A 12,351-nucleotide genomic window follows, 5' to 3' on the forward strand; every position below is an offset into this window, starting at 1 on the left:
GTAAAAGTGATATCTGGGAGGCTCTTAAGTCACCCAATCACTTTCACAGAGGTAAGTATGTGCTGTCCGCACCCTTTTCCTTTTCCACGATGCATATCTGTTACCGAATGTTCTTTACAGGGAGTAAACTGTGCTTGATATTGACAGCCCTGAAGCTGGAAGTTCTGGCCAAATAACCAGTATACTGAGCACAGTGTGTGTTCTGTCCGCTAGAATAGAGAGCAGGAGAGACATAAGGGGTCTGCTGTACATTTTGAGGATGAATTACTCCAGAGTACCTGCAGTTAACGAGGTGAATAAAGGGTTGTTTTAAAGGTTATGGTATTTACTACTTGAAAACAATATGTAAATATGTATCTGTACAAGGCCTGGCCACAGTTCTTCTTTAAAGGAGAAGTACAATCAAAGCTCATTTGGCTGTACTTCTCCTATGGATCCCAGGAGCGGAGTTCGTTTTGCACTCCTGTGACCCGTTTTCAGCAGAGAGCGTGCTGACGTCATAGAAGTCGGTCTAGACTCTGCGTCACGGCAATGGAGCCTGGATCCGTCCGATCCCTGGACCAACACCTGGCTCAGCCTCTAAACGACCCGCTGAGAGCCTGAGCCGGCCTCCCCCGCCCCCTCCACAGCTCAGTGCTCCAATGAGCGAAGAGAAAGCAGAGCAGGAAATTGTGACTGACAGTCACCAGATCTCTGCTCGGGGAGATTGTAGAGGTGTCGGGGGACAGATGCAACATCGCACCAATGCTGCATCCACCTGGGTAAGTATGATTCTAAAAAAAAAAAAAAACAGACTTCTCTTTTAAGTTACTTTACTTTGTGTAAGAAAAAAATGTTAGAATGATAGTACAGAACAGTATCTTCCTTCATCCCTACTATTTGTTTGAGAAAACCCTATTTAATCATTCAAGGGAAAAGGGAAGGTATTTCCAATATGTACTCAATAATACCACTACATATTTTTGGAAATTAAAAACTATACCTTTTGGCCTCTATTACTATCCAAACATAAGATATTATATGCAGCTTTTCAGTGGAACCACATCTGAGTCCCCAGATCTTCTGGTTTCTTGCCATTCATGTAAAGTGTTACCAAGTGGCTTAACAAAGTTTAGTAAATAATAGGTATTAGGAAGTACTATATATTACATAACATCAGGATGGCAAAAACCACTTTACGAGCTTGCTTCACATGTAGCAATGTTTTATGCTCTTTTATATGCAATATAATGAGAACTGATCATCATTAACTTAATAAAACTGTGGCATATATTATTCAGAGCGTCCCTGTGAGGATCTAAATCAAAATAAGAAGAGCAGACTATTTCTGCCTGGCTGGAAAATGATATTAATAGTAAGTAATCGATGCTGCTGAGAATAGACATGGCTGGGAAAGTAGATATTAAGAAAACACAACATTTCATTTGAAAGCAGACACTAAGGTAGGTAGAGGAGTCAGAATAAAATGTGTATAAAAGGTGCAATGAGTGAGAGACGTCTTGCTGGTGGGGGAACCCAGAAGAGGAGGTTCAGGGCCACTTTGTGCAATACCCTTGCACAGGGCAGGTAAGTATAACATGTTTATTAAATATAATAAACTTTGCCCCTGATAAACACAAATATATTAGTGTAATTAAATATGAAAATTATTAGATATATGTGATAATATCTACAACCAGCTGCTATCCCCACTAAAGTGAGTAATGCTTTAGATCCAGTGGATTATAAACAAAGGGAGCGCTCAGTGAAATTAATGTAAAAAAAGTAAAATGTAAATATGTATAATATATAACAATAACTATGATGATCAATACTATAATGCAAAAATGTATTCAATATAGTGAATATCACCCAATTGCAATGATATAGTACATCAATGCTTAAACATGTGTAAAATAAACAGACGCACATGAAACCATGTGCAAAAATATATATAGTCCTTGTGCAAAAAAACAGCAACTTGTATCCATGCAGTGATTAGACTTTTTCAGAATTCCTTATAAAACCACCTTCACCATTTGGATCACCCAAAAGTGCTCAAATAAATTGGCTGCTTACCAGAAAGCAATGACCACTTTAACTAAAAAGTGGTCAAAAAACGTATGTTGCAGACAGGGCTGCCATGAGGGGGGTACAACTGTTACAACTGTAAGGGGCCCACCCGGGCCAGAAGAACGCAGGATGGGTAAAGGGGTTCCGTGTTGTGCAGTATAGAAACTATTCCAGTTTCCGCAGTTCTTGTGTCATTAATTTTAGACATCAAGCTCTTTACTTCCACCTCTGGCTACTATGTGCATGTACACCCCTCGTGTGACAGTGATCTGCCTCTACTATGTTTCCCAGCAACATGTCAGCTTTGTAAAAACAAGCTGGGAACAGGTAAGAAGGAGGGGCTGTGAAGGAAAGGTAGGGGGGCTGTTTGTGTACAGGGAGGGGCCAGAGGGTTGTGTGTACAGATTTGTGTATGTGGGGCTACCATAAATACAGGTGTATGTGTGTGTGTGTGTGTGTGTGTAGGGGGCGTGGCTAACATATACAGGTGTGTGGGGGGGTGCTGACATGTATACAGGTGTTTGGGGGGGGGGGGGCGCTGACATATATACAGATGTGTGAATGGGTGGCTAACATATATACAGGTGTGTGGGGGGACGCTGATATATATATACATGTGTGTGTGGGGGGGACTGAAAAATATATAGGTGTGTGAGGGGGGCTGACATATATACAGATGCGTGGGGGTGCTGACATATATACAGGTGTGTGTGAGGGGGCACTGACATATATACAGGTGTGAGGAGGGCTGATATATATACAGGTGTGAGGGGGCTCACATATATACAGGTTTGGGGGGGCAGACAAATATACAGGTGTGTGGGGGGGCTGACATATATACAGAAAAAAAGGGAGAAAAACTGCGCTAAGGTGAAACATAAAAATGAATCATATGTGATACTCTTAAACATGACAAATTTAGCTGCAGCTTGACTGTGTCACATAAATACAGGAAAACAAAAATAAAAATAATAAGCCGCGCTAAATCACACAAACATCAGGTTGTGCAAAAATAAAAAGTGAATTGTGGACTGTTAGTAGCCTCTGCACATAAATTAATATAAAATTATGTCATAAATAGTGAAATACATATATGTGTTGTAAACTCAGGCCATGCAAATCACTCATTCCTTACAGTATAGGATCAAGTTGCATGTACCTATATATAATAATACACACTCTAAAAAACACCCAGTGTATGGATTGCAAGTCTGTATATATAAATCACAAAAAACTCCTTTCAAAAACTGTGAATAGAGTCCTCCACAAAAAACATAAAAAAATCAACTGCTGAGTCCAATTGAATAGTGCTTGATCCACCACCAAAAAACGATTAAATTTGCCACTTACCGGAAAGACATGACCCTCCACTACAGAGGGTCACCAAAGACCTATGGATATAAACTCGTCTTCCAGCCAAGAGGGGTCCTCAGTGTTCTCCTTGCGTCACCACTCCAATAAAGGTTATGGAAAAAACGCTCCAAGAAATCTTTCTCAAAGATCCGGGGGGACTCAGGATAGGAACATCAAAGCCATGGAAAAAAGATAGAACTCCAAAATAGTGTAAAACCCTTTATTGCTCAAGATAAAAAAGTAAAATTGCACTTACAGTGTATAAAAGATCAAAAGCCTTGAGTCCGTTGCGCCGGCCGGACGCATACGGACAGACCCGTTCTCCTGGAACCGTTACAAACACGAGGTGACGTTTAGCATATCGCTCAGCCCTACGTGTTTCGCAACAAAATTGCGTCATCCAGGGGCACATGCACAGAGGCTGTGAGCGTGTCTATTATCTAGTGCTGGAGTGAGGTAGAATGCACGTCAGCACAGGTGAAAGCCGTCTGACCACTAGATACCAGACACACTACAGTCTCTGTGCCGGACAAAGGCACTACAAATGTAAGCAAGCCATTTGGCTTTTTAACTTTTATTCATTCATAATAAAATGGGATTACACAATGGCCATTACCTATATTATTATTTTTTCACATATACATCCTTATTTCTTGATGGGAGGGAGTCGTCTCGCAGGTCCAGGACAAACCATTGTCAGCAGACAGGTTCTGCGTCATACTTTGTTTGACCTACTTTTTAGTTGAAGTGGTCATTGCTTTCTGGTAAGCAGACAATTAATTTGAGCACTTTTGGGTGATCCAAATGGTGAAGGCGGTTGTATAAGGAATTCTGAAAAGGTCTAATCACTGCATGGATACAAGTTGCTGTTTTTTGCACAAGGACTATATATATTTTGCACATTTAGCATCGATGTACTATAGCACTGCAACTGGGTACTATTCACTATATTGAATTATTTTTTGAATTATAGTATTAATCATCATAGTTATTGTTATATATTATTCATATTCATGTTTTAATTTTTTAAAATTAATTTCACTGAGTGCTCTCTTTGTTTATAATTCATAACATGGTTATTATTTAAACGAAGTAAATATACCTTTACAACCACTTTAATGTTTTAACACCCTTTGACACCCTGTCAATAAGGAGTTACCCCAGGACATAGAAAATTGGACAATTCACTCTGCTTTGTTGAAAAAATTAGCTTGATTCCACCATCAGCTCAGAAAATGTTGACAGGGGAATCCCTCCCGCCGAGCCACTGTATTCTCCCGGTGGAGGGAAGCTGTCCCTGCTAGGAGAACACAGTGATTATTCCCCTGTGCATACTGCAGCGCAACTAGCAACAAATTAACAAGTGCTACAAGTGAATTTGTATAAATGTAACAATCCAACAATCAATCTTGGAGAGTAAAATATGTTAGAAACCAAAAAATAAATAAGCAGTGGAATTCAATCAAAAATAAACAAAGAAAGATAATTTAGTGATAGCTCAACAGTTCATCGTGCTAATAATCAAAACAGGATTCTATGATCTTCCACCTCTGTGTAGAGTAATGAAGCAGTGCTCATAAAAAAATCCTAAACCCCTGTTTCATCAGAGGGTCTAAGTAAGCAGCCCCCTAATATGGGTAAACTCAGATGAATGCTTCCGCTCTGTTCCTTATCTCCAACACCTCCCTTCAGTGCAGCATATTCTCACTCAGCAATATATAAAAAAATGCTAAGGAGATCTAGAGCTCTCTGTCAGAGTTTAATATCACAATAGAATAGAAATCTAGGTAGCACACTCACATACAAGGCACTCGACTGTGCCAGTGTATCAAACATGTAGCATAATTAGTATAATCCCTATGTGCTTCAGCGTGGATGGCAGTGACCGTGGGAGGATGACTGAGGGTATGGCTCCTAATCCCAGACGCGTGTCGTCCTAGGTATGGACCTACATGAAGTCAATACCCAGGACGACACGTGAGATCAGGAGCCATACCATCAGTCATCATCCCACTGTCACTCAATTATCGTTCTTTGTTTATTTTTGATTGAATTCCAGTGTTTATTATTTTTTGATTTGTAACATATTTTGCTTTTGAAGATTGATTGTTGGATTTTTACATTTTTTCTTACATTTATACACATTCACTTGTAGCAGTTGTTAATTTGTTGCTAGTTGCGTGCACTATGCACAGGGGTTTATTCAGATTGAAGTGAGTGAGAACACTTTTGAGTGTTGTTGGAAGGCAACATGATTTAATATCCTATTTCTGGAGTTTCTTTCTGGTTGATACAACCAAGCCTTTGCTTTCTTGGGGACAGTCTGGAATGTAACAGGTTGCACATTAAAGCTTTGCAGCATATCTAAAAGAAGAGATCAGGCCTCCATCAAGGCTGAACAAGCTTGGCTCCGGACCATCTGATGTTATAACGCTATGTAAGCAAGCTTGAAAGGGACCATAGCTTTCAAGATGATTGATGAATCTCCTGCTACACAAGATCAAAGGACCAAAAGGCATTGAAGATATATAGACATCATACATGGACAATGCTGCCCCTAGAGGCCAATACAATAGGACAGACAGTAATATAATATATTGAGGAGGACTGCCCCATAAGTACTGTTATTTGTTAAAAGTCTAGGTGGAATGGCAATGGGGTTGGGACTGGATGGTGTATGATTGAAGTATAAAGGGCTGAATGAGTCAGAGTGCTCTCTCTCTCTCTCTCTCTCTCTCTCTCTCTACCCTTTTTGCTCTTGGCTCATTCCTGGTGGCTCTTTGAGTTGCATGGCTCTCTCTCTACAATTTTTGAGCCTTATGGTTTTCTCTCTACCATTTTGAGCCCATCCGAGGAGACCGTGCGATAAGTATCTTGTTCTTGTATTTTATGTTCTGTTGTTATATGCTTTGTAATATCTTGCTGTAGTATTTTCATGTTAGCAGTTTCCTATTTTCTTGTGAAATAAATAAGACGTTGTTTTATTAAGCAGTGTGCTTGTTTTCATAGCTAACCTAATATTATTGTGATATCAACAGTTTTAATAGACTAGCTAACTATAGGAATAGACAAGGCAATACATACATGGAATAATAGAGGGAATCCATAACCACCCTTGGATAATATTTAGTTTAAGAGTTATCTCAATTAGAATTTATTCTAATTGCAGCTTTTATTTCAAGTGTCAAGCAGCAACTATATTTTTTATTTATATTCACGTGATGTTAGTATATGAATAATTATTTGATTGTTTTATTTAATTGAGCTGATTAAGATTATTGTTTGAACACAGTGATTATTGCTAGCGGCTATAAAAGCAGCTAGTGATAATCACATGTAAAATCTGGCAGACTGGTTGTACCCCAGTTGAGATTGGAACCATTTATGGCCAGCTTAACCACTTCAGCCCCGGACCAATTAACAGCCTAAGGACCAGAGGTCTTTTTACAATTTCACACTGCACTGCTTTAACTGGTAATTGCGCGGTCATGCAATGTTGTACCCAAACAAAATTTGCGTCCTTTTCTTCCCACAAATAGAGCTTTCTTTTGATGGTATTTGATTGCCTCTACGATTTTTATTTTTTTGCGATATAAATGGAAAAAGACCGAAAATTTGGAGAAAAAATTATATTTTCTACTTTTTGTTATAAGAAAAATCGAATAAACTCAATTTTAGTCATACATTTAGGGCAAAATTTATTCAGCCACATGTCTTTAGTAAAAAAAATGTCAATAAGCGTATATTTATTGGTTTGCGCAAAAGTTATAGCTTCTACAAACTAGAGTACATTTTCTGGAATTTACACAGCTTTTAATTTACGACTGCCTATCTAATATCTTGAGGTGCTAAAATGGCAGGGAAGTATAAACCCCCTCCCCAAATGACCCCATTTTGGAAAGTAGACACCCCAAGGAAGTTGTGGAGAGGCATGTTGAGCCCATTGAATATTTTTTTTTTTTTCCCAAGTGATTGAATAATGACACAAAAAAAAAAAAAAAAAAAGTTTACAAAAAGTTGTCACTAAATGATATATTGCTCACACATGCCATAGTTATATGTGGAATTGCACCCCAAAATATATTCTGCTGCTTCTCCTGAGTACGGGGATACCACATATGTGGGACTTTTTGGGAGTCTAGCCGCGTACGGCACCCCGAAAACCAATCACTGCCTTCAGGATTTCTAATGCCCCGTACACACGAGCGGACTTTTCAACATCCAAAGTCCGAAGGACCGAGTCCGTCAGACTATCCGATCGTGTGTGGGCTGCAACGGACTTTTGATTCGCCAAAGTCTGACGGACTTTAGAAATGAAGCATGCTTCAAATTTTCCCGAAGGAACTCCGCCGGACCCGGTCCCCTTCGAAAACTCCGCTCGTGTGTATGCTACTCCGACGGACTAAAACCGACGCAAGGGCAGCTATTGGCTACTGGCTATGAACTTCCTTATTCAAGTCGGGTCGTACGTCATCACGTTCGAATCCGTCGGAGTTTAGTGTGATCGTGTGTGGCCAAGTCCGTTCGGCCGAAAAGTCTGTCAGAACTCCGTCGGAACTCCGGCGGAACTCCGGCGGAACTCCTTTGGAAGTCTGTCGGACATAAGTCCTCTCGTGTGTACGGGGCATAAGGGTGCACATTTTGGATTTCACTCCTCACTACCTATTACAGTTTCGAAGGCCATAAAATGCCAAAATAGCACAAAACCCCCCCAAATGACCCCATTTTGGAAAGTAGACACCCCAAGCTATTTACTGAGAGGCATGTTGTGTCCATGAAATATTTAATATTTTGCCACAAGTTGCAGGAATTTAAAAATTTTTTTTTTTTTGCACAAAGTTGTCACTAAATGATATATTGCTCACACATGCTATGGGCATAAGTCAAATTACACCCCAAAATAAATTCTGCTGCTTCTCCCGAGTACGGGGATACCACATGTGGGGGACTTTTTGGGAGCCTAGCCACGTACGGGACCCCGAAAACCAAGCACTGCCTTCCGGATTTAAATATAAAATGCTACCAAAAAAAACTGTTAGCGATCGCAGGGATCAGGCCTGACTCTGCGATCGCTGCAGTTATGTGTTTAGTGTTTTGTAAGTGACAGTGATCGATCGATATTGCACTTGGGTGGGCTGGGCAGAGGGGCAAACCGCAGGTGCCAGCAGGTATCTTGGCTGATCCCGCTAACAATGCGTTTTTTTGGAACCCTAAACTGCTGGGGATGCTAGTATAGATCTGATAAGATCAGATATTGATCTGTTCAGATTCTATACCACTACGGGAGGTTTATGCTTTGCGTGTGGGTGTTAGCGGTACTGGCACTAACCTAGCGCTGCCTGGGGCGATGCAGACCCTGACCCTAAAACCTAATTGATAATAACCGCCGGGTGATCAGGGGGTTAAACCTTTATTGGGTAATAAATGGTGGGTGCCCTGATGCTATAAAAAGCAAACTAACCAGAGTCACCCGTAACACTTATACAGTGATCACTGGTGAAAGGGTTAACTAGGGGCAATCAGGGGGTTCAAATTTTTATTAGGTAGTATATGGGGGTTCCTGGCGCTATATAAAAACCTGACGGGGAACCTAAATAACTAACTGCCTAACCAGCGTCTCCAGTGACACTTATACTGTCATCGCTGGTGAAAGGGTTAACTAGGGGCAATCAGGGGGTTAAAACCATTATTGGGTAGTATATGGGGGTACCTAGCGCTATAAAAACCTGGCGGTGAACCTAAAAAAATAACTAGCTACCTAGTGACATCAGTGACACTAATGCAGCGATCAGAAAAATGATCGCTTAGTGACACTGGCAAAAGGGGGTGAAAGGGTTAACTAGGGGCAATCAGGGGGTTAAAACCATTATTGGGTAGTATATCGGTACCTAGCGCTATAAAAACCTGGCGGTGAACCTAAAAAAATAACTAGCTACCTAGTGACATCAGTGACACTAATGCAGCGATCAGAAAAACGATCGCTTAGTGATACTGGCAAAAGGGGGTGAAAGGGTTAACTAGGGGCAATCAGGGGGTTAAAACCATTATTGGGTAGTATATCGGGGTACCTAGCGCTATAAAAACCTGGCGGTGAACCTAAAAAAATAACTAGCTACCTAGCGACACTAATGCAGCGATCAGAAAAATGATCGCTTAGTGACACTGTCAAAAGGGGTTGGATCGGTGGGGGGGGGGGGTTGTGTGCCTGTGTGTGCCTACATGTCAGTGTAGTGTTGGTGCACACTTACTTTCTGTCTTCTCCTCGTAGTCCGGTCAAAAAGACCGCCCCGAGGAGAATGACATCACTTCCTCCCTGCCTGTGTTTACTATACACAGAGGGAGGAAGCTTCTCATTCGCCAGGAGCGATCAAGAGGGGATGTCCAGAAACCAACGGCCATCCCCTCATCTCGGATCACTCCTGAAGCAAAACGGACCGCCGTATCCAGCAGGAGGGGGTCCGATCAGACCTCCCACCCGCTGGAATGCAAGCACGTACATGTACGTGCTTGTGCCTGCCGGTGCCATTGCGATGACCTACAATGGCAATACGGCAGTCCTTAAGTGGTTAAAGAGGAACTGCAGTCTTCTCACATAGTTTGTAATCAAAACATCTTTGCCATTCTGAAGCTTCCCTCCAACCACTTTGCATATTATTTTATATATACTGTGATTCTATACATATATACTATACTTATATGCTGCAGAAATCTCCCTGCACTGAGTCTGGCTCTGGCTGCAACCATTTTAACTGTGGGCAGCTGAATCTGCTGCCTGTTCACTTCCTGGATTTACACAGACAAGCAGAGGCACACCTACAGCTCTGCAGTTTTCATTGGCCATCTTATGGCTCATCCCCCCTCCCTTCCTGGCAAACTGTCACGAGAGTGAGAGCGAGAGAGAGCTGTGCATGATGTCATAAGCCTAGGCTAATCACCAGAAAAGAAACAGGAAGTGGGCTGTATAAGCTATTTACTGGCAGAAAAAAAATGTTTTACTATCCAAAGTTAAAACAATAAGGGCAGAACATTTAATAGATAGAAAGATGAAAAATGACTGAAGTTTCACTTTAAGGCTTCATGTGGATTCGTAGCCTGAGGGATTGGCTGGTCAGGCCAGAATTTAGAACTTTGACACTGGATAGGAAACATTATTTTCAGGGCCATAAATGTACTGGTGCCTACCCATGTTTGACTTATGTTTAATGTTCTTTGATGATAAAGGCAAGGATTTTGTACATCCCACCACCAGGGATAATTATTCCATCAGGCGACATTATACTTGTCTATTATGCTTCATCATTTATACACTAATGTGTCTCTGCAAACTTATCTATGTCGGGGAATCTACTCAAAGAGTCAAGGACCAAGTTGCGCAATCCACAAATGACAATTGACAAATTCAAAACACTTCACTGAACACGGGCTTGTGATTCAAAGTTCCAGATGATGCACCCAGAGACAAAAGAAGGAAGATAGAATTTTATCTTCTAAAAGTATGGGGATCTGTAGGCTGGCTTCTCTTTACTCAAGTAGATTGAATAAAGAATTGAATTTGATCTGTTTATATAAGAGCATTCTACTTAATGACTGCTGTTTAAATATCAGGTTCCTGGGGTCATCAATTTTTTTTCGTTACCTACTCCTAAACAGATGATATGGTTTTATTGTGATGTATTTAGTGAAGAAGTAAGTTCACTATGGGGAGCGGTGTTTAGGCAACTCTGTGGTTACGTATTTCAGCATCAGTATGTATATTACATTGGTATCGGATGGAGGGCAGGGATACCACAAACTGTTGTATATGCAGAAACTTACATACCAAGAGAAAATAAATCAAAAACTATTGGATGCAGCAAGATTTTTGAAATGCTGTGATTTCTTAGTTGATAAATACAGGTATATTTACACACACAGTGTATGCTGCAGTATCCTTATAGCTACATGGAATATTCAATATATATTAAGTGGTCCTCTCCTCAATCTTCATTGATTAATTGCGTGACTTTTGCCCCATTGATCTGCACTTAAAAGTTTATGACAGGCATAAAATTTGTGGTATGTTACATGGCAGATGGGGAGACATGAACAACATTAAACTGGTACTCTAAACAACTGTAAAAAAATCTATTCTTTAGTCCAATTATGCATTCATGCAAAAGTCATTAAAAGTTCATTATCATTATAAAATTTTGCAGACGTAGGTCTTGCAGTCTATATTTACATATACTTGCTTTAGGCTGAGAGAAGGAGCAGCATATTTTGAGTCAAATATATTGCATTGCACATTGCTATCAGTCTTACATGTTTTAGGCATTCAGACCTACAGGGAAAGCATTTTGGTAGGTATTCAATGAGAAGAGCACAGGCTGCATCTCACTATAGTGTTGATGCTTGCTAACAATCCAATGAGCAGTCTATTGGTTGCGGAGAGATAAGACAGGAAGCAACAACAATGGACACAGAGGCCTATTTATTATATCTTTTTTCTAGGGACTCCAGTTTTCTTCCAAAATGTAAGGTCTCATTCCCACAGGCACTGGTACTACATGAGTGAGGCCTTTGTTTTTGCTCCTGCATCCAATTAGAGCTGCATGCAGACAGTGTGCTTTTGGGGCCATGAACGCTTTGCTGCATACCTGTCAAGCCTGTGGCTGTGTCTGCGCAAATACTGTGTCTGCAATTATTTCCATAGGCAGCCTGCATTTTTTTTTTTATTAAGTCGAGCTAAGGAGAAAATTTTTGGCCAAGCAGCAGCTGCATCCAATCAGATGGTGCTGCTGTTTGGGAAGTCTGACAGCAGTAAGTAATGAAGGATGCATGTGTTTGATAGTTGTTCAAGTGTATGTAATCAAATACATCTCAAGAATAAAAATGTAATCTTTTGCCCCTCTCTGCCTAAGTACTGCCTTTTTTGCCCATAAGTATGAGCGGTACCTCTTTTTGGAC

This window comes from Lithobates pipiens, unplaced genomic scaffold (assembly GCF_037356315.1).
Source record: "Lithobates pipiens isolate NorthernLeopardFrog02 unplaced genomic scaffold, aLitPip1_a1.2 Scaffold_13, whole genome shotgun sequence".
Lineage (NCBI taxonomy): Eukaryota > Metazoa > Chordata > Amphibia > Anura > Ranidae > Lithobates > Lithobates pipiens.